Source organism: Equus asinus, chromosome 6 (genome assembly GCF_041296235.1).
Source record: "Equus asinus isolate D_3611 breed Donkey chromosome 6, EquAss-T2T_v2, whole genome shotgun sequence".
Lineage (NCBI taxonomy): Eukaryota > Metazoa > Chordata > Mammalia > Perissodactyla > Equidae > Equus > Equus asinus.
Genome location: NC_091795.1, coordinates 85,170,422 through 85,188,754, shown reverse-complemented (window position 1 = coordinate 85,188,754; position 18,333 = coordinate 85,170,422). Strand labels below are relative to the sequence as shown.

At 40.6% G+C, this 18,333-nt stretch overlaps 1 protein-coding gene across 6 annotated transcripts in view; it reads left to right on the top strand.

The window, feature by feature from the left end:
• TDRD15 (tudor domain containing 15) overlaps positions 1–18,333 on the top strand; it is a 455,155-nt gene that overhangs the window by 250,534 nt on the left and 186,288 nt on the right. The gene's annotated exons all lie outside the window — the stretch shown is intronic.

The window sequence follows — 18,333 nt, the reverse complement described above, 5'->3', positions numbered from 1 at the left end:
TTATCTCCATATCTAACACCACAGGTTATCATCAGTTTTCTTAAGGAATGTCAGCAGATTTTAATCAAAATTAATTTTAGTTTATTTTGTTCAATAATCATGATCTAAAATAGTCCACACTAGTAGGAATCAAGTAGAATGAAGAAGTCTCTCAGGTACTACTAATATTTTGCAGCTGAAAGCAGGTTGCAATTGTTATGCAGAATTATCCAGATTCCCTATCTGTACCAAACTCAGCAGGTGACCCTTCACTCTCCAATTCTCTACCCTTGTGCATAACCAGACCCAATAGTGGACAGAGTGATTGCTCAAAAACGTTGACTGTCAAATGTGTAAATATGAACCAGGGTTAGAAAAACAGGATTAATGCAGTCTGCTTAATGAATGTTCTCTGCGGAATGACTCCTCGGCAAGAAGGCAAATGTCCAATAGATTCAAGAATGTAACAAAAACAGCCAGAACAGGTCCACTGGTGGCATCTCTCTCTGAGCTGTCTGCTGCCCTGCTTTGCGCTTCAGTCCCTGCACACTGAATCGTTAACCTTTGGCACTGAGTAGGGTTCAGCATTTCAGAAGTGTCTTGATTATGAAAAATCTGCCAGCACTAATAGGGAACCTCTGACCCAGGTGCCAGCCCAGCCTCACAGCTTCACAGCTGCTGCAATTTTGATTGAAAAACAGGTCTCTGGTGTCAGGAACAAAGTAATTGGGAATTGGGCCACCTGTAATAGTCACACTTTTTTGCAGACCATGAAGATTCTTCTTTTTCTTTTCTTTTTTTTCTTTTGCTGTGGAAAGACTGATTTCCAACATTGGATGAACACAAAACTTACAAATCACCATCTTCAACTGCCTTTTCACCAGTCCATCTCAGTTAGGGACCTACTGCATGCCAGCTCACTGGTTTATGGAGGGTTCTTAAATAACAGAGTCGCGGGCTTACACACACACACACACACACACACATATTGATGTTAGATCTGATACATCACATTAACACCACCTGGTCTTCAGATAAGAGGGAGATCAACATGGACTTAAGTAGCTGGGAAGACTTCTTGGAAAAGGTATCAATGGGCCTAGGCAGGGAAGAATGAGTAGGACAGGCAGAGAGGGAGGTGGAGAGGACCTTTAAAGCTGAGAAAACAGTTTAGACTTGTGCTTTAAGTCAGAGGGATCACGGGAATTCTGATTTGGAAGTCATCTCTGCATCCCTAGCAATTAGCATATGGCAGACCACAGAGCTGATTAAATATTAATTTACCTGTTTGCCGAAACTTGTATTGTTAGGGAATAGTGGACAGTGCACCCAGGATTTCTCAGAACTCCTCCAAAATAGAAAGACAACAACAACAAAAGCACAAACAACTCCTTAAGAGCCTAACTAACATGTTTCTGTAGCTGAGGTTTGTTCCAACCTGTTTTTGTGAATGGACACGATCACTGTACTTCTCTTTTGAGTGAACCCAAGTTTATTTATTATTTATTTATTTTTTAGGGCCTTAACAAAGTTCAGCCTGCTCACTCATTCATTAAATATTTCTGAGGGTCTCATATGCCAGGCACTGGTCTAGGCATGGAGTATACAACTGTGAAACAAACAGACAAAAATCCCTATCCTTATACAGCTTATTTTCTAGTGTCTGTGGTGAGGAGAACCACTATTTTTAATATAATAAATAAGTAATTTATGTAATATGTTAGAAGGTGATAAGTGATACAGAAAAATATATAAGCAGGTTAAGGGAGTAGGTGTACTAAGGTTAGGGAATGCAGTTTTTCCACGGACGCATTTTATCATACAGTTTTTATTGAGATATTCATATGCTATAAAACTCACTCTTTTGAGGTATATAATTCGTCACTGCTAGCTAATTCCAGAACATTTTTGTCATCCTCCCAAAAAACCACGTGCTCATGAGCAGTCAGTACCCATCCCTGGCTTTCCTCCAGCTCCTTTAAACCACTCATATACTTTCTGTGTTTCTATGGATTTCCCTTTTCTGGAAATTTCATATTAATTGAATTATATAATCTGTTACCTGTTGTGTCTGGCTCCTTTCACATATGTTCCTCTCAAGTTTCATCCATGTTGTAGTTTTTTCTGGCTGTGTAATAGTCCATTGTATTGATGTACTTGTAATGGCCATATGTTTTCAATTTTCTTGGGTCTATACCTAGTAGTGGAATTGCTGGGTCAAATGGTAACTCTATGTTTAACTTTTATGTGGAACTGTCAAACTGTTTTCCAAAGCAACTGCACTATTTTACACTCCCAGCAGCAGTACATGAGGTTTCCATTTCTCCACATTCTCATCAACACTTGTTATTGTCCATCTTTTTTGTTGCAGCTGTCCTAGTGCTATCTTATTGTGGTTGTGAATTGCGTTTTACCAATGACTAATAATGATGGGCATGTTTTCGTGTGCTTCTTGGCCATTTGCATATTTTTGGAGAAATCTCTTTTCAAATCCTTTGCCCATTTAAAAAGAGTATGGTTATTTTTCTTTTTACTGTTTGTGTTTTTACTATTGAGTTGTAAGCGTTCTTTATGTATTTTAGATACTGGTCCCCTATCAGATATAACATAGCTTACAAATATTTTCCTATTCTATAGGTTGTAGTTTCTCTTTCTTGATAGTGTTTTTTGAAGCACACAACTTTTTAATTTTAATAAGCTCAATTTATCTATTTTTGTTGTCATTTGTGCTTTTGGTGTCATATCTAAGAACCATTGTCTAATCCAAGGTCATGAAAATTTATTTACACCTATGTTTTCTTCAAAGAGTTTTTATAGTTTTAGCTCTTATATTTAGGTCTTTGATTCATTTTTGGTGGGTTATTTAGGATTTTCTATACAAAAATGGTGTAACCTACAAATTGAGATAATTTTACTTTTTCTTTTCCAATATGGATGCTTTTTATTTTGTTTTCTTGCCTTATTTTCCTGGCTAGAACATCCAGTACAATTTTGAATAGAAGCAGTGAAGTTGGACATCCTTGTCTTATTTCTGATCTCTGGAGGAGAGCAGGAGAATGTAATTTTAAATTAAATAGTCAGAGTAGGCTTCAATAAAGAAGTGGCATTTGAAGAAAAAAATTAAAGAAATTAAGAAACTACATAGGCAGCTGTCTCGGGGTGAGGGATTGGGGGGAAGTGTTCTAGGTAGAGGAAACAACCAGTGCACAGACTCTGAAGTGGGAGAATGGCTGGAATTGGGTAAGAAGGATAGAACAGAGAGAGAGAGGTCAGAGCGGTGATGAATGAAGGGCCAAATTGAATAGGACATTGGAAGCCATTGTAGGGACTTTGGCTGAGTAAAATGAGGGTCCATTAAGACACATTAAGCAGAGGGATGGCGTGATCCAAGTTACCTTTCAAAAGAATCACTTTGGTTGCTATTTGAAAAATAGCAGAGGAGCCAGGTAGGAAGGAGGGAGACCAGTTAGGAGGTGACAGTGAAAATCCAGGCAAGAGATGATGATGTCTTGGACCACTTGGCAGCAGTGAAGTTAGTAAGAAGTGGTCAGATTCTAAATATATTATGCAGTCCAAGTTAAATATACAATTTAAGTTGAGAGAAAGTGAGAAGTCAAGGTTGACTCCAGTGTTTTTCGGCCTGAGCAACCAGAAGAGTTAGCTGAGACGGGGAAGACCACAGGTGAAGCAAGACAGGGATGGGGGAGGTCAAGAATTCAGTTTTCAACGTGTAGAAAGTTGAGATGCTTATTAGATATCCAAGTGTAGTTACTGAGTAGACAGTTTGATATATGAGTCTGAAGTTCAGGAGAATTGTCGAGGCTGAAGATATAAATTTGGGAGTCATTGATACAAAGATGCTATTTAATGCCAGACTAATGAGATCACCAAGGGAAGGATTATATAGAGAGAGAAGATGAGAAAACCGAGGAATGAACCCTAGGACACGTAGGCATTAAGAATGAAGACTCCAGGGAGAACTGGAAGAACTAGCAAAGGAGACTAAGAGGGAAAAATCAGCGAAGTAGGAGACAAGAGTATGTGGTGCCCCAGAAGCAAAGTGGAAGATCTAGTGTCAATTCTTTTAATACTTTACATTTTTTGAAGAACTGCATTAGCCTCTGGATTCTGAATGACAGATAACATCTTGATGCCCTTCCCTGTCAGGTGAAAGTCTCCTGATTTCAGATTCTGAGGACCTGGCTTCTCTCAAATATGTAACAGTGAAGGACAGGGCTTGAGGAGGTGGTGATGGGGAGTTGGTAGGAGGAGGACTGACAGAGTTTTCATACATCTCCTCCCACTGTGGTCGTATTTGCTTGGAGGTTTGCCCTGGTCTCCACAGTTGTTTTGAGCTGCTAATCTAGTATGCCAGATTTTTAGCTTCTGGTTTGCAAACTCAGATCATGTCAGTTTTATCCCATTGGAGCAAGAGTTAATTAAAGCAAGATTAAAATGTTAATAATTTTGGGGGCAATATGATGAAAGCTTGGAGTCTCTGGAGATTGAGTAAGAAAGTTTTTCATGGAAACTGAAAGCATAAAGCAATAAAAAAATCTATCTTAATTGTCAAATGAGTCTAAATTCAGAGTTGAATATTTGCTTTTGAGAACTGTGATCTTTCTCATTAATAGGTACTGTTCCTGGCCCATCGCAGGGGCCCAAAAAGTGTTCATGAAATAAGGGAATAAAAAGGCCATCTTGAGTTCATGTGGGCCATTTTTTTGGCTTCCTGCACAATCTCTTTTAAATCACTCCAAGATCTTCCTTTTCAGAATACGTAAGTAGTGAAATCTGCTGCTTTGCCTGGAAGAATCTCTAATCATGCTCTGGAGGCTAGCGGCAGTAGTCGTTCTTGCCTCCCTTGAGGTATCCTAGGCTCTGTGCAGGGATCTGAAGGGAGCCAGGACTTCATTCCAGCCCTCACTATGAATTCTCAGGATTCCATTGCTAGGGACCCACAGTCCGGCTTCGGGGTTAACTTTTTAGCAGCACAGTACACTTGGTGCCTTGTATCCTACACAGGAGCCAAGCTCACATGACATGGCTAACCAACCTGTCACTGTTCTCTAGGGCTTTGTGGCCCAGAATATACTGTTTAAAATAGTGAGTGTGAAAAAAGCCTGGGCTATAATAGCTTTCTTATGCTAAAAGTGAACAAATACATTCTCTACAGTGGCAGCAGATGTTTGGAGCTTTTAAACCACTGCTCCCTTATAGAGCTGTCTCTCCGCATTAAAACTGATGCTTTGCGCTATGGTTGCTGCAGACTAATCTCCTGCAAGCATTCTTGGCTGTGTGACGTTCACCTCTAATTTTTAGCTGCAGTTCCTCTGCCTGACAAATGTATGGTCCCATGCATTGAGGGCTCTGAACTACTTCAGTGAAGGAATCAGTCACCTAGGGAGAAGGTGGCAACTCAGCCAGCTAAGCTAAAAAAAATAGATTTGATTAAGTGAGCTAATACGTGCACAACACTTTAGCATAAGTGTCAGCGTATCATCATAACCATGTGATGATCATTATTATCAGGAGTTTTTTTTTTTTTTTGCAAATCATCCTTCCCTCATCTCTAGGCTATCTTCCATTTAACCCTCCAGATGCATTCTCTACCCAGTTTGTTCCTGCTCTGTGCTCCTGGAGGCTGGCTTGTATGAACTCGCTCCACTGGCTCCCATACCCCTGGCTTTGTGTTGGGTTCAGCCAGTGGGGACCTTGGAAGGAGTTCCACAGGAGAAAGGAGAATGTGTGGTGTGGGTGTTAGCCCCTTCTGCCTTGTAGGATCATTTTAGGTTGGTTGGTATAAGAAGAGGATGTTAGAGCTCCTGTCTGACAATTCTCTCCACGTAGCCTCTCTTTCTCCAGGCTACAAAACCTGTTCCCTCTCCCTGCTGCTTCAGGCCTAGGGGTGGGAACACTCATTCTCATTAGCCCCAGTGTACTGCACCATCCTGTGTGTTTTCCGTACACTCTGCCTGCACTCTTGCAGATGATTCCTTTATTAACTGCTCCTTTACTTACTCAATTTGAGTATGTCATGTATTGCTGGGTAAGACCTTGAATAATACACATTCCTACTTCTTTTCACCACTACCAAGGCAAAACAGGGAAGTCTGCACCCCTTGCCCATCCTCTGCTATTTCTGGCCATACTTCATTGATCTCTTTTTCCTCTCAAGACTACATTTCCTGAAATCAGTTGATGGGGCAAGTGTGCTTATTGAATTTGCTACCCACCCTTTTATTTTCTCCTAAAAGCTCTGTCCCAAAGAAAACGCAGGTCTCATCAAGACTCGTCAAACTGTTTGTAGCACCTCTTGAACTTCTACCACCAGGCCTCTCTGAGCTCTGCTTCTGCTGGGTAGCATCTGTATAGTCACTCCTTCTGTGAGCATGGCTTAGATAGCATGTTCCCCCGCTAATGGCCTCTGACCCTGAATTTTGCATTTAAGTGACTAACAGTTGATGCTGATGAAAATGCTTAGAGAACTAGATGAGAAGACTTTTAGAGTCCTAGATAACTCTAGGGACTTCCAGAAATCTTGGAAGAGGACTTTACAGTTAGAGGATCTTTGTGTTCACAGGCATAGACATATGACATTTATGTGCAATTGTCTTGTGTTTATTTTCCTTCACCCCGCTTCTCTAAACTTTCTAATCCCTGACATAGTTCTAAATACACAAACTGGGGCTGAATTACATCAGCTCTCAATTTCTCTGTCAGTTAATGTATTTTTTGTCATAGTGTGAGATTTGAACAGCCAAACTTGTCACTAGCACACAGTGTCACATACTCAATGAGTATCTTGGGCCGGTCAGAGAACAGCAGCCATGAAAAAGAAGTAATGTTGAGTTATGCTTGAGTACTCACTGAAAAAGTTGAGAGGTCAAGTTGGGTAATCTGATGAGCTCTCCCAAGACCACACATGTCTTGAGTAGGCCTAAGAAGATGCTCCAGAGATCTTAGAGTTGGTTCAGAATCATCACTCTATAATGTGAAACAAGTGCCCTTGATTATATTCAATGGGAATTTGAATACACATTGTTTTCCATATCTGAGTAGGCCATGTTCTCTATCTGCATGAGATACAATGTACGTCCCAAGCAAACAATGGCCTGTGATGAAGGGTGTTTGTCAAAGAAAAGTTAGGACTCAGGGGAATTATAAATAATCTTCCCAATGCAGATCTTTCTCTGAGAGAGAATTGAGACCAGCTTACCTTATTTGAGGTTTGGTGAAAAGTCTAGTCTTCTTGGGGGGATAAAAACCAATCCTGTATGTTAAATAGGAATGCCCAAATGCAAATTATTTCTTCAAGGTCTTTAGCTACTATTTGATAAATGTATCCTTGGTTGGATCTTCATTTCATATGTATTAATATCAATATGATAGTAAAGCCATGGGAATGTATTATGCCAGTGAGGGAAGGGGCCAGCATATATAATTTTTTCTGGCTAACTGAAACTTTTAGACTCCTTTCTCTGGCCTGATCTAGTTCTAGAGCTTTTAGTTTTTTAATGCGATGACAACAAACACCACATTATCTAGGTGTGAATGCCTCAGACACTTCAGATTGGATAGGTGTCTATTTTCTCTATTTTCTGCTTTGAGGCCAGGCCCTATTATGACAATGCTCAACATTTAATCCACCATTTTTCCTAGAGCTGTCTGTAAGGCTAATGAATTTTAGGCAATGCTCTTTGGAAACTCCCAGGCAAGTTTGGAAACTTGTTATGAGACATAGCTGATGTTTAAGAGTTCATTGCTTTTTAAGACAATTTGGATAATTTCTCCAATTACATTAGTAATACTATTCACACTGAATTTATCTGTCCACACTCTACTCCTGAAACCTTCAATATTTTCTATCAATTTAGTTTTAACAGCAAAAGACGTACAGTCAATTGAAACATGGGGATCTCACTGAATTTCTTCTTTCATTGCTATTCATAGCATGTTAAGTAAGATTTGCATTTGGTACAGCTCTCTTGGCTATGTTATGCTTTACACCTACATGCATAAAGAATTGTACAGGTATCCCTACTCTGTGTTTCAGTCTTAAAACCAATCCTTGATCCCTGACAAACAACTCTTTCAAACACGGGATTAATTCATTTTCAGTGGCCTTTGATGTGGGTAGTTCTAAGTGGCTTAAAAATGTATTTCCAGTCATTCCCTTTTTGTCACCCCAGGTCAGGATAATCTGCCTTGGAGCACTGGTGTCCAATGAGGGTGCTGAGGATCCCAGAAAGACATGGAAGATTTTGCAAAGAGTCTGTAAATCCGTATGCCCTTCTGGCATTTTCTATAGATGGAAAAAATATTTCTCTTGTACATCCACCAACTATGACTTTTGAAATCAGTGTTGATAAATTTGTGATTACTAAAATCCAAATTATTTTAAAAGAATTGTGTGATTCATAGGATCTGTTTAAATACAATGCATACATCAGTGAATATTAAAACTCAGGGGAAAGTATTTACATTTTTGGCATTTTAAAGGGACCTATTCCCCAGAAAAGTTGGTATCTCTGCCTTGGAATGACAATATTGCCTTTATTTAAACGTCTATTCTGGTTTCAGTAGTTGGTGTCAAACACTCGGTCAGCAGGCGCAATCTATATTGATGATACAGGAAGTGGAAGACAGACACTCTGTAGCTCCGTAGAATTTTTCCTGTGACAGGTGCAGGTCATATGGCAATTCGGCAGCATCTTTCCACCAAGTGTTCTCTACCATACCCTTTTATTATTTGTTTCCTTCCAAAATCTGCATTAATGGTAACTTCTGCAGGCCAAGTTAGGTATTAGCTGAATCCCCTGCATTTCTTCTTTAATAACCAGCCCAATCTGTTAATAACTTTACCTTGTTCTTGGCCATTCAAATTGCTGCTGACTACAAGCAATGGAGTAAGATTAATGCTTTTGAAAGTACAGCTTGATTACAGACTGTGGCCATTTTATTGTATCCACAAGTGTTAACTGTGCTCACTATGGAGATCCAATGAGGAAATGTATGTCATGTGCATGGTGAATGTGAAGTGCTAAGAAAATGCAATTCTTTTTTATTAATATGGAAGCATAACATTTGCTTTCTACTCTGAAAACATAAAATCTAGCTGACAGGGTGCACAGCATATACAACATAAAGGTGTTAACACTAGCAGCGCAGTGCAATAGAAGGAAAGGAGAGGGAGGCCTTTGGAGGCTGGGTTTGTTGGGGGTGGTTTTAGGCAGTAAATAGAACAATAGATAGGACTTAAAAGATGGGAAAGGAAGGTCAGGAAGCTTCTCCTATGCTTGGCAGTGCACTTGGAACTTTATATACATTGTGGCACTAATCTTCATATTAGCTCTATAAGACAGGAAATTATTACCTTTATTTTACTGATGAGATAACTCATCATTAGAAATTAAGTGGTATGGATTCAAAGGTTACACAGATTAAAATAGTTGAAGAACTACAGTTGAATGCAAACTCCGTTAGAAAAGTAGAATTTAAATATCAACCAGGAAGGTAGAATTTGAACAGTTTCACTCTCTGATTACACATTCTCATTTGTACATTGTATAAAAAGAAAGCCAGCATCATGTATATGCAAATATAGCTCCATGTGATAATCATGAGCATAGGATTCTGAAAAAAGCTTCTGTAATAGCCAAAGTTCAAGCAGAGAGACAGAATCAGTAGAAGCAGCAGGAGATTGGTCTATCTATCTATCTCATCATGTATCATCTACCTATCATCAATCTATGAATTTATTCTAGCAAACTGGCTTATACAATTGTGGGGGCTGGTTAAGCAGGCCCTGTAAGGCTGTCTCAATATCTGATGCTGGACGTTGAAGTCCACAAGCAGGCTGGAATTCTGTGAGCAAAAGCTTAAACCCTGCAAGCATGAGCTAGGTCCCCACTATGATGGCTTGAAACTTTTGTCCTCCTTGCTTCTGTTTCTTGTGATGAGGATATCCTGCCAAAGTTGGAACCCTTCATCGTGGACTAAACACACACGCCTGGTACTAAGGCTGCTCCACATCAGGGAAGTGAATCAGCACGTCAGTAATAATGTATGTGTGCTACAAAATGACTGTTGTCTCCCTTCTACCCTTTCCCAAAATCTCCTGAGGATCCTGGGAAATGTGGTTCAGCCTACCTCAGGTTGACCTATTACAAACCCATCACATCTTCTTTTTTTCTAAGCAGCAGAATTCTCATTCTGATAAAATGCAACAACTCTACTATTATAAGGACTAGTATACCAGCACAAAAATAACCTGGTTTGTTGGGGATCATTCAGTCTAGACATTGTAGATATTTAATCTTAGTAGTTTTTAGGCAGAAAAAGTCAGAGTCATCATTTACACAAATGAAGGCATTGGAACCTATGGAAAGAGAGTTTCCAATGGCTATTCTAACCCCAGTGAGAATAAAGCAGGAAGCATATGACTTGTACCATTTGATTTGTCTGAGAGACTAAGACCCAGCTCCAGGGCCCATTCCCATTTCACTTTGCACATAGAAAAGTGATTGAAATGAATTTATTTTCTGATGACTTACATGAAGACTTTTGGGCTAGAAACATGGATTTTAAACATTTGTCTCAAGTTGTCTCTTAGAAGACAATAGACCATGACTTTCCTGAAGCCTGGTGTATAAAGCACTAGAGTATTATCCTCAGCAGAGACAAAGAAGAATTTAAAGCGTAAAGTTGGGTATCTTAACCCAGGTACTCCACTGCAGGATGTAAGTATCACAGCTAGCAAATAAATAGATAATTGGGCAGTCTTAGGTGTGAGACTGCGTAGCAAAATGATGTATGTGCCATTAGAATTCTTCACATTAGAATTCTTCAGTATAATATATAATCCAGTTGCCGTTATAGGCTAAACAAATTAATGTGTCTTTGATCTCTCTTAATGAATTTTCGCTGGCTTTTCAAAAAGAGTTAAACCATTCGTTCAATCCATGTACAAGTATCTTGGAGCAATTGCTGCATAGGAGACACTGTTTCTGGGGCTGAAATGGTAGTGATGCTGAAGATGGGATACCAATTGGCAAGTGACTCCATTTACTTGGGACAAATAAACATATTATAAAAACAAGTGCCCTTATCAAGAGTACCAGAAAAGTGCTTTGGGGTACAATAAATGGGCAAATTCCTTGTAGTTGAGGAGGATCAGAGAAGCTGTCTGAGCTTGGCCTTGAAAGATGGGTAAGGTTTTGTCAGATGGAATTGGGGGCAGGCACTCTGTGTATTGTTTAAACTGACTTTGTCTGGTTTAAGAGGCCAGGTGAAGATAGACGATATGAAATTTTAAAAGGATACTTAACTCTTGATTTTTCAATTTATCCTTTCATTACAGTGATTGGGACTTAAAGTGTTTACAATTAAAGTTAATGAATGTTTTATTGCTCATGACAGTTCACAGCAAATTAGACTCTTGCTTTCTTCTCCGAATGGGAGAAGACCCCAGGCAGCCTTTCCTTGAAGCCAGAGCTATGCAGCACCAGCTCTGCAGAATACTTTGTGGGGATAATATTTGGAGTAGGGGTTCTTCAGGGAGGGATCTCTTATGAGATGTGTGAGGGCTACTTGGAGACTGAATGCTGAGAACAACCTGGTGGAATTAATGGAACAAAAGGAGGGATGGCCCCTGCTTTGGGGAAGCCTGAGGATTCTACGGATGGTGGCTTCACTTTCTGATCTGATACTAAAGGTGGGCTTGAACCCCACAGCTCCTGCCCTTACCTGAGGCTCCCTCTTCCTGGCCTCTGCCCCATCTCTGAGGATGACCCTTCCCCCTTTGTGTATGTGTGTATGTGTTCAGTAAAGATACTTGTGCTTTTATTGATTTTCTGAGACTTTCAACAATATTCTGTTGTATATTCATCATGGATGATATAATGTAGAGTAGGGTTGGGGGCCTTCCCCCTTTCTCTAGAGCAGTGTAGTGATCCTGGTCAGGGGGGCTGCAGCCCTCTTGCACAGTCCCAGTTTAGCTGTGTTTTCTGGCATCCCCAAACTGGGTTTCCATACCCCCGTGTATCAAATAAGGCAGCTGGGCTAGAGCAAACAGTACTTCTTGGAGGTGTCTCTTGGGCTCCCACAGACCCCACTCCCAACCCCCAATGGGAAAAGCTTACCTGTTTACATTTCCATATAAGTTTTAATTTTTAAAAAGACTTCCATGGCTAAAAAGGTTTAAAAACACCTTTTTATATGCTTTCCCAGGTCCTCTGACTCTCAAATTCTATGATCACTTTTATCACAATCAACTGTAGGGGTTCCTAAGCCCACCTCTGCTCCAGCAGGCCATCTGCTGGAGGTTCACAACAGAACATTAACAGGACTCTTGCTGCCATGGACTGGATGTTTGTGTCTCCCCAAAGTTCATGTGTTGAAACCTATCCCCCAAGGTGATAATATTAGGAGGTGAGGTCTTTGAAAGGTGAAAGCCCTCATGAATGCGACCACTGCTCTTATAAAGTAGACTCAGACAGCATTCTCCTTCCTTCTGTCACGTGATGTTACAGCGAGAGACAGCCATCAGTAAGGAAGTGGGTTCTCACCAGACGCTAAATCTGCTAGAACTATGATTCGGACTTCCTCGCCTCCAGAACTGTGAAAGGTAAATGATTGTGGTTTATAAGTCATCCAGTTTATGGTATTTTTGTTATAGCTGTCTGAATAGAGTGAACATTCCCTCCTCACATAGCTCTTCTCATCCTCTATTAACAGATGCCAATGTTCTTTCTGGTTGCCAGTCCTGTGTTTGGTCAGGACAAGGGTTGCATAGCAAGGGAGGGTTGGGCAAGGAGCTCCCACCCATGCAGACTACATGTAGGATTCACTTCAGCAATAGTACTGGGGGAAGTGTGCTTGGTGCTGGACTTGACTTTAACCTCACCGAGCTAATTGTTATCTACACCCCAGACCTGGGTGCTCGCTTCTGCTCTATTCCCACATCCACAGCTTCCTGCTTCAGATTTCTGCTGGCACATCTGCCATGTACTTTCCATTCTCTATAGCACATCTCTCTGCAAAGAATTCATGATCTTACTTAATAGCTGTTTTTTTTTTTTTTCTTTTCCTTAATTTCTGGTTAGGCTGAAAAACTCAGAGCTGTCTGTATCATCTCCCTTCTTCACCTCAAATACCTATCCAGTCCCCATATCCTAACAAGTCTCCTTTTTATTGTTTCTTGCTTCCATTTCTCTCTTGCCTTTGCCACCTCTCTAGTTCCGGCTCTCATCATCTCCCATCTATCATAAACATATAACAAGTCTTCATGGCTCTATTCTCCCTCCACTCCAATCCTTCGTGGAGAGTACTTGGGGCCAGTGTTCCTATAGGACCCTGCAGGATATCAATACCTGGAGTCAACACTCCTATGGCTCTGCCTTAAACCAACGGTCTTCATGTTCAGAATCTCCTTCTATCCCTCCCTCCACACTCAGTGGGGTCCCATCTGATCTTTATGAATAATTGTCTTATTGTCACCTTATTGACGTAATTCCTCTCCCTCAAATCAAGATCATTTCTGCCACTGTACTACTCAAACTATTCTCTCTGGAACCCCTCTCAGCTCATCCTCAAGGCCCCATGCAAGCCTCATCCCCTTTGTGAAATCTTCCAAAGCAAACCCAAGATTAAAGACTTTTCCCTATATCTCAGTACTGTCTGTGCCCTTCCTTGTGTCAGTTCACTGAATACTGTCAAATTCTGCTCTTTAGCATTTGTGTGTGTGTGTGTGTGTGGGGTTATCTTATCACAGCCTCCAAGCAGGAACTCATGAAGTGCGAGGACCTGACAGGCTTCTCTTGGACCCATTTCATGAGTAACCAGGCAAATGTCTGCTCTATGCCCAGAGATCTGATCTGTTGGAAAAATACTGCAGAACATTGAAACCCGTGCAGTAACTGTGCTGTCTTAGAACTCTTATGTTAATTGACCATGATGAATAGCTCCAACTGTGTTTGTTTTTTCTTTATTTTAATAAGTGCATTTTCTGAGAAAGTTGAGATCTGTTGCTGAATGACCCATTCTGGCATATCCTAGGACTTATCTTCTTGTGTTTCTTTTTAATTAGAGCGGAGAAGTTATGGATGTAACATTTTTGTATGTTTTTACAAAATTCACACTTTGCTCGCTATAATTTATGTTTTCTTTGGTAACTGGTAGAAACATTTTAAGGGTCAGCCTAGAAGTAGCAGAATCAGTGGAAACACCTTTTCTAAACCTTTCTTCCTTGTGTTATTAATCAAAAGAAACACACCTACTAACCCAGCCTGTCAGATTCACTCACGAAAGTTGAGTTTATCTCCAAACCATTCTTGCCTCCCAAACCTGGTAGCTGATTGGGCAATGAGTAATTACACACTTTCAGTTATTACTCTGACTTAGAATTTTTCAACTTCTATTTTATGTCAGTAAATGAAACCAAACTGCATGTGTTTTGGCTTGAGTACACAATGCATCAGAATTAATGAAATGTCATATCCATTAAAGCAAACTCAGAAAATTGCATGCAAATATGGATAAGAGGCTCTTAGTTCTAACTTTGTAGCTACAGCAAAACGATAGCAGCTATTTCACATGGATCATTCTATCCAGTCTTCCTTCTAGCTGTCTCTCTCTAGGACTTGGCCTGTCCAAGGAAGGAATAAAGATACCAAGCCTCCGTGAAAAATGCCTGTAAGGGAATGCCTGAATACTGAGGACAGCTATAGTTTTGAAACCTGTACTTCCTTAACTTGACTATGTCTGTCTCTCCTCTCTGTGGGAAATTGTTCTGACACTAGCTCTGTTATTGCCTACCATTGTGGACATTGAAGCCAAAGATGGGCTGAGAAACACAGGACTGCAGGCTGACAGCAAGACTTACTAAGTTGTGTTTGTGTAGTCAACACAATATGTTTCCAATGCTTAATGCATTTGCCATTAAACACTTGTGGGGTAAAAGGTTTATCACTTCTATGCATTGGCCTAAACATGGAAGTGATGTTGGAAAGATGTCTCCACAAAAGGCAGAGAAGAGCAGTGTCTAGTTCCCCTAGACTCTTTCTGGTTTCCAAGTGCCTCCTGGGTAATAACAACTGTGACAATGCCAATAGTCTGCTCACACTGTTCCTGCTACGTGTAGTTGATTCACTACCCACCCATATGTATCACAGACCTGGGTGGATTTATAAATGAGTGGAAGCTCTTTAGTTCCACAGAAACAGTGAAAACTTACTCAAACAACTAACACAGAGAACCACATGTCACCCCACCATTCAGTAGCAGCCTCTGAATTTCTGATTTTGGCTGCACTCTAATGATTGGAGCATCAATGCTGTGTAGAATTGGCAAATAAATACATGATCCTGGAATTCTCTTAAGAACACCTCTAGCTGGGGCCCTCCTTTTGCTGATGTGCATAATATTTTTGTTACTAGAAATGTATTTGTAATAAAAAATGATGCATCTTCTTTTGTTCAAGTGATGGGTGGATAATACTGTTACTTTTGTTTTTAGCAGATTTATAAAGGGAGAAATGGAGCCATGTGGTGGAGGGTAGAGATTAGATTATATATAGAGATGACACTTCATTCCTAAACCGCTGCACAGGATGTAGGAGGACAAGAGTGGAAAAACTCCATTCGTAGGTTATCAGGGAATTGAAGAAAACCAAAACAGGCAACTTCCCCCATGTAGGAGAGGAGGCCGAGCAGTTAAGTGGAAACCACTCTAGAATCCAGCCACTCAGGAGAAGCTTTGATGCTAGTCATTTCATGTTAGTATGAATAAATGACCTTTAGTCGTCTCCCAAGAACGTCTAACCTCTCAACCAGTACAAAGACATGGGATTTGGGATAAATAGGGATTTCTAGGTATGAACTAATTCCATGTGGCTGTCCAGGTTCCTTCCTCCCCTGGCAAAAGCTTCTGAGTCATTGCCCCTTTCCTGGCCTGATCTTCATAAAATGGAGAGTGGATGTGCCCCCTTTTAATTCTGCTCTTAGTGCAAAGATGGCACTTCACAAATAGAAGTGGAAGTAGAAGAGAACCCAGGACCCTAGAGGGGAGAAAAATGAGAACCAGGGCTCCACTGTGGCCTCTTGGCTCTTGAAAACACGTCAAGGCCATTGGTCTTTGTGTTACATTTGCTGTTCAACGTATTCATAGAGAAGAGACAGTGAGAAATGTGAATGATATGGAAATACTTTTCAGGTCTTTTGGAGCAGCTTCATCCTGAGATATTAACCTGAGTGAACAATAGTTCCCTACTCTCAAACTGTATCCTAAGAATTTTCATCAAGCCTCCTTATCCTAAAGGGCAACTGAAGCCTGAAAAGAAACCATGGAGAGACAAACAGCATCACTGGGGCAGGAGTCCCCAGGAGGAGATGGGAGGCTGGCATGGGCTAGTGGGAGGAGCACTGGACCAGGAGCAGCATGGCCTGGTTTCCTTTCTGATGCTGCCTCCATGTGTTGCTTCTGGAAAGTCATAGGTTCTCACAGGACCTTCCTTTCACTGACTGGAAACTGAGGAGAATGGATCAGGGGATCTCTCAGGGTCTCGCTAGCTCTAGATCTGCTTCTATGCAGCCTTGAAGGCAGTAGAGTTTGCTATTGCTTTTTCCTGCTATAACTTGTGAGTCTCTTTCTTTTCTGCTTCTCTGGCCCTTCTCTGCCTTCCTCCTGAGGCTTCCTGACATCCCACAGCTGCCCTGCTTTGTTCCCTGTCACACCAGGACAAAGCAGCCGGCAGGAGCCAGAGACCAATCAGTATTTGATAAAGATAAATCTGTGCGCAGAACTGAAACAGATGTTTAGCAAATTAGGAAATGAAACCCTCTGCCGAAGTAAATCAGCTTCCATCTGAGGACTTTGGATTTTGCTGTAAAAAGTACACATTTCTTAAAAAAATGCTTTGCAGAATATATCAAAACAAGGTACAAGGTTAGGTCTCCTGCTCCAGATTACTCAGTTACAATGCGTTTCAATATAATTATCATTTTCAGATTTATAACATCACAGAATACGAATGTTTTAGGATGGAACATATCTATTCCTTCCTTCCCACCCAGCGGAGGAGTTCCTCTCCAACCTTCCTGCTCAGAAGGGGGTACCTAGACCAGCAGCTTCAGCGCCACCTGGGAGCTTGTTAGAACTGCAGACGCTCACGCCCCACTCCAGATATGTTGAATCAAAAGCCATATTTTAATAAGATGTAAAGGTGATTCACATGCACATTAAAGTTTGAGAAACACCACTCTAAGATATCCCTGATCAATGGAGAGCCTGTCTAAGTTTAAACAATCCGGACACAAGATGCTGCCTACTCGCGTCACAGGAGATCTATTTGGGGCTAACTCTAAGCATCAGAATGTGCCTCCTTATGATAGTGAGACTAGTGACGATTATTGACCTCTGACCATGGGATCTCTTTTAATGCTTTACAAGTCTGTGTTGCCTCATTTAATCCTCACAACAGCCAGGTGAAATAGATACTATTTGTTTTTGTTCAATGAAATCCTCACAATAAACGTATGAGGAGGTGGTCTTGTATTTCCCATTTTATAAATGAGAAAGCTGAAGCCAGAGAAATTGAGTAACTTGCTCAAGTTACCTGGCTAGAGAGTGTATCATGAGCTCTAACATCAGTGTTTTTGCTCCAGAGCTTGACTTATCCACTGTATTTTATGCTTATTCTTTATAGTGATTAAAGTGTTTCTTTCTATAGTTTCTGTCTGTCTTCTAGAAGTACAAATAAAATTCTATTTTTTTCCTATATGACAATTCTTAAATTGTTTGGAACCAACTCTCATGATCACACTCTATAATATATTTTTCATATGACTTGATTATATATCCTCACCATATTGGTCAAACTCTACTTCGTATCTAAAGTGTGGCCTTCAGGATTATACCTCAAACTGTGTACCTATGTACCTAAGCTATGTGATTTTGAACAGGGAAAAGTTGTAAAATTTTCTTTAACCTCTCTTGAAGCACCATACTTTGAATAATGAAGCCCAAGTACCTAATGAATACTTTAACATAGTCACAGTGTTGCTTGATATTGAGCTTAGTATCTTTTTCACAAACTGCTATTATGGCAAGTCTCTCTAAGTCTGTATTTGTGGAGATGATTTTGAACTCAGGAACATTCCCTTGAAGCAAACCTCTCATCAGCATCCTGTCCTTCTACCTGCATTGAGCTCAAGTGATACCCCAGTACCAGTCTCCAATGAAGGGAGGGTGTCGGTACCACTGCTACCCAGGGCAGGGCTGCAGAGGGTAAAACGTGATATCTGTCCCATTAAATTTCATCTTGTTAGCTGTGGCTCATTATTCATCCTGTCAAAT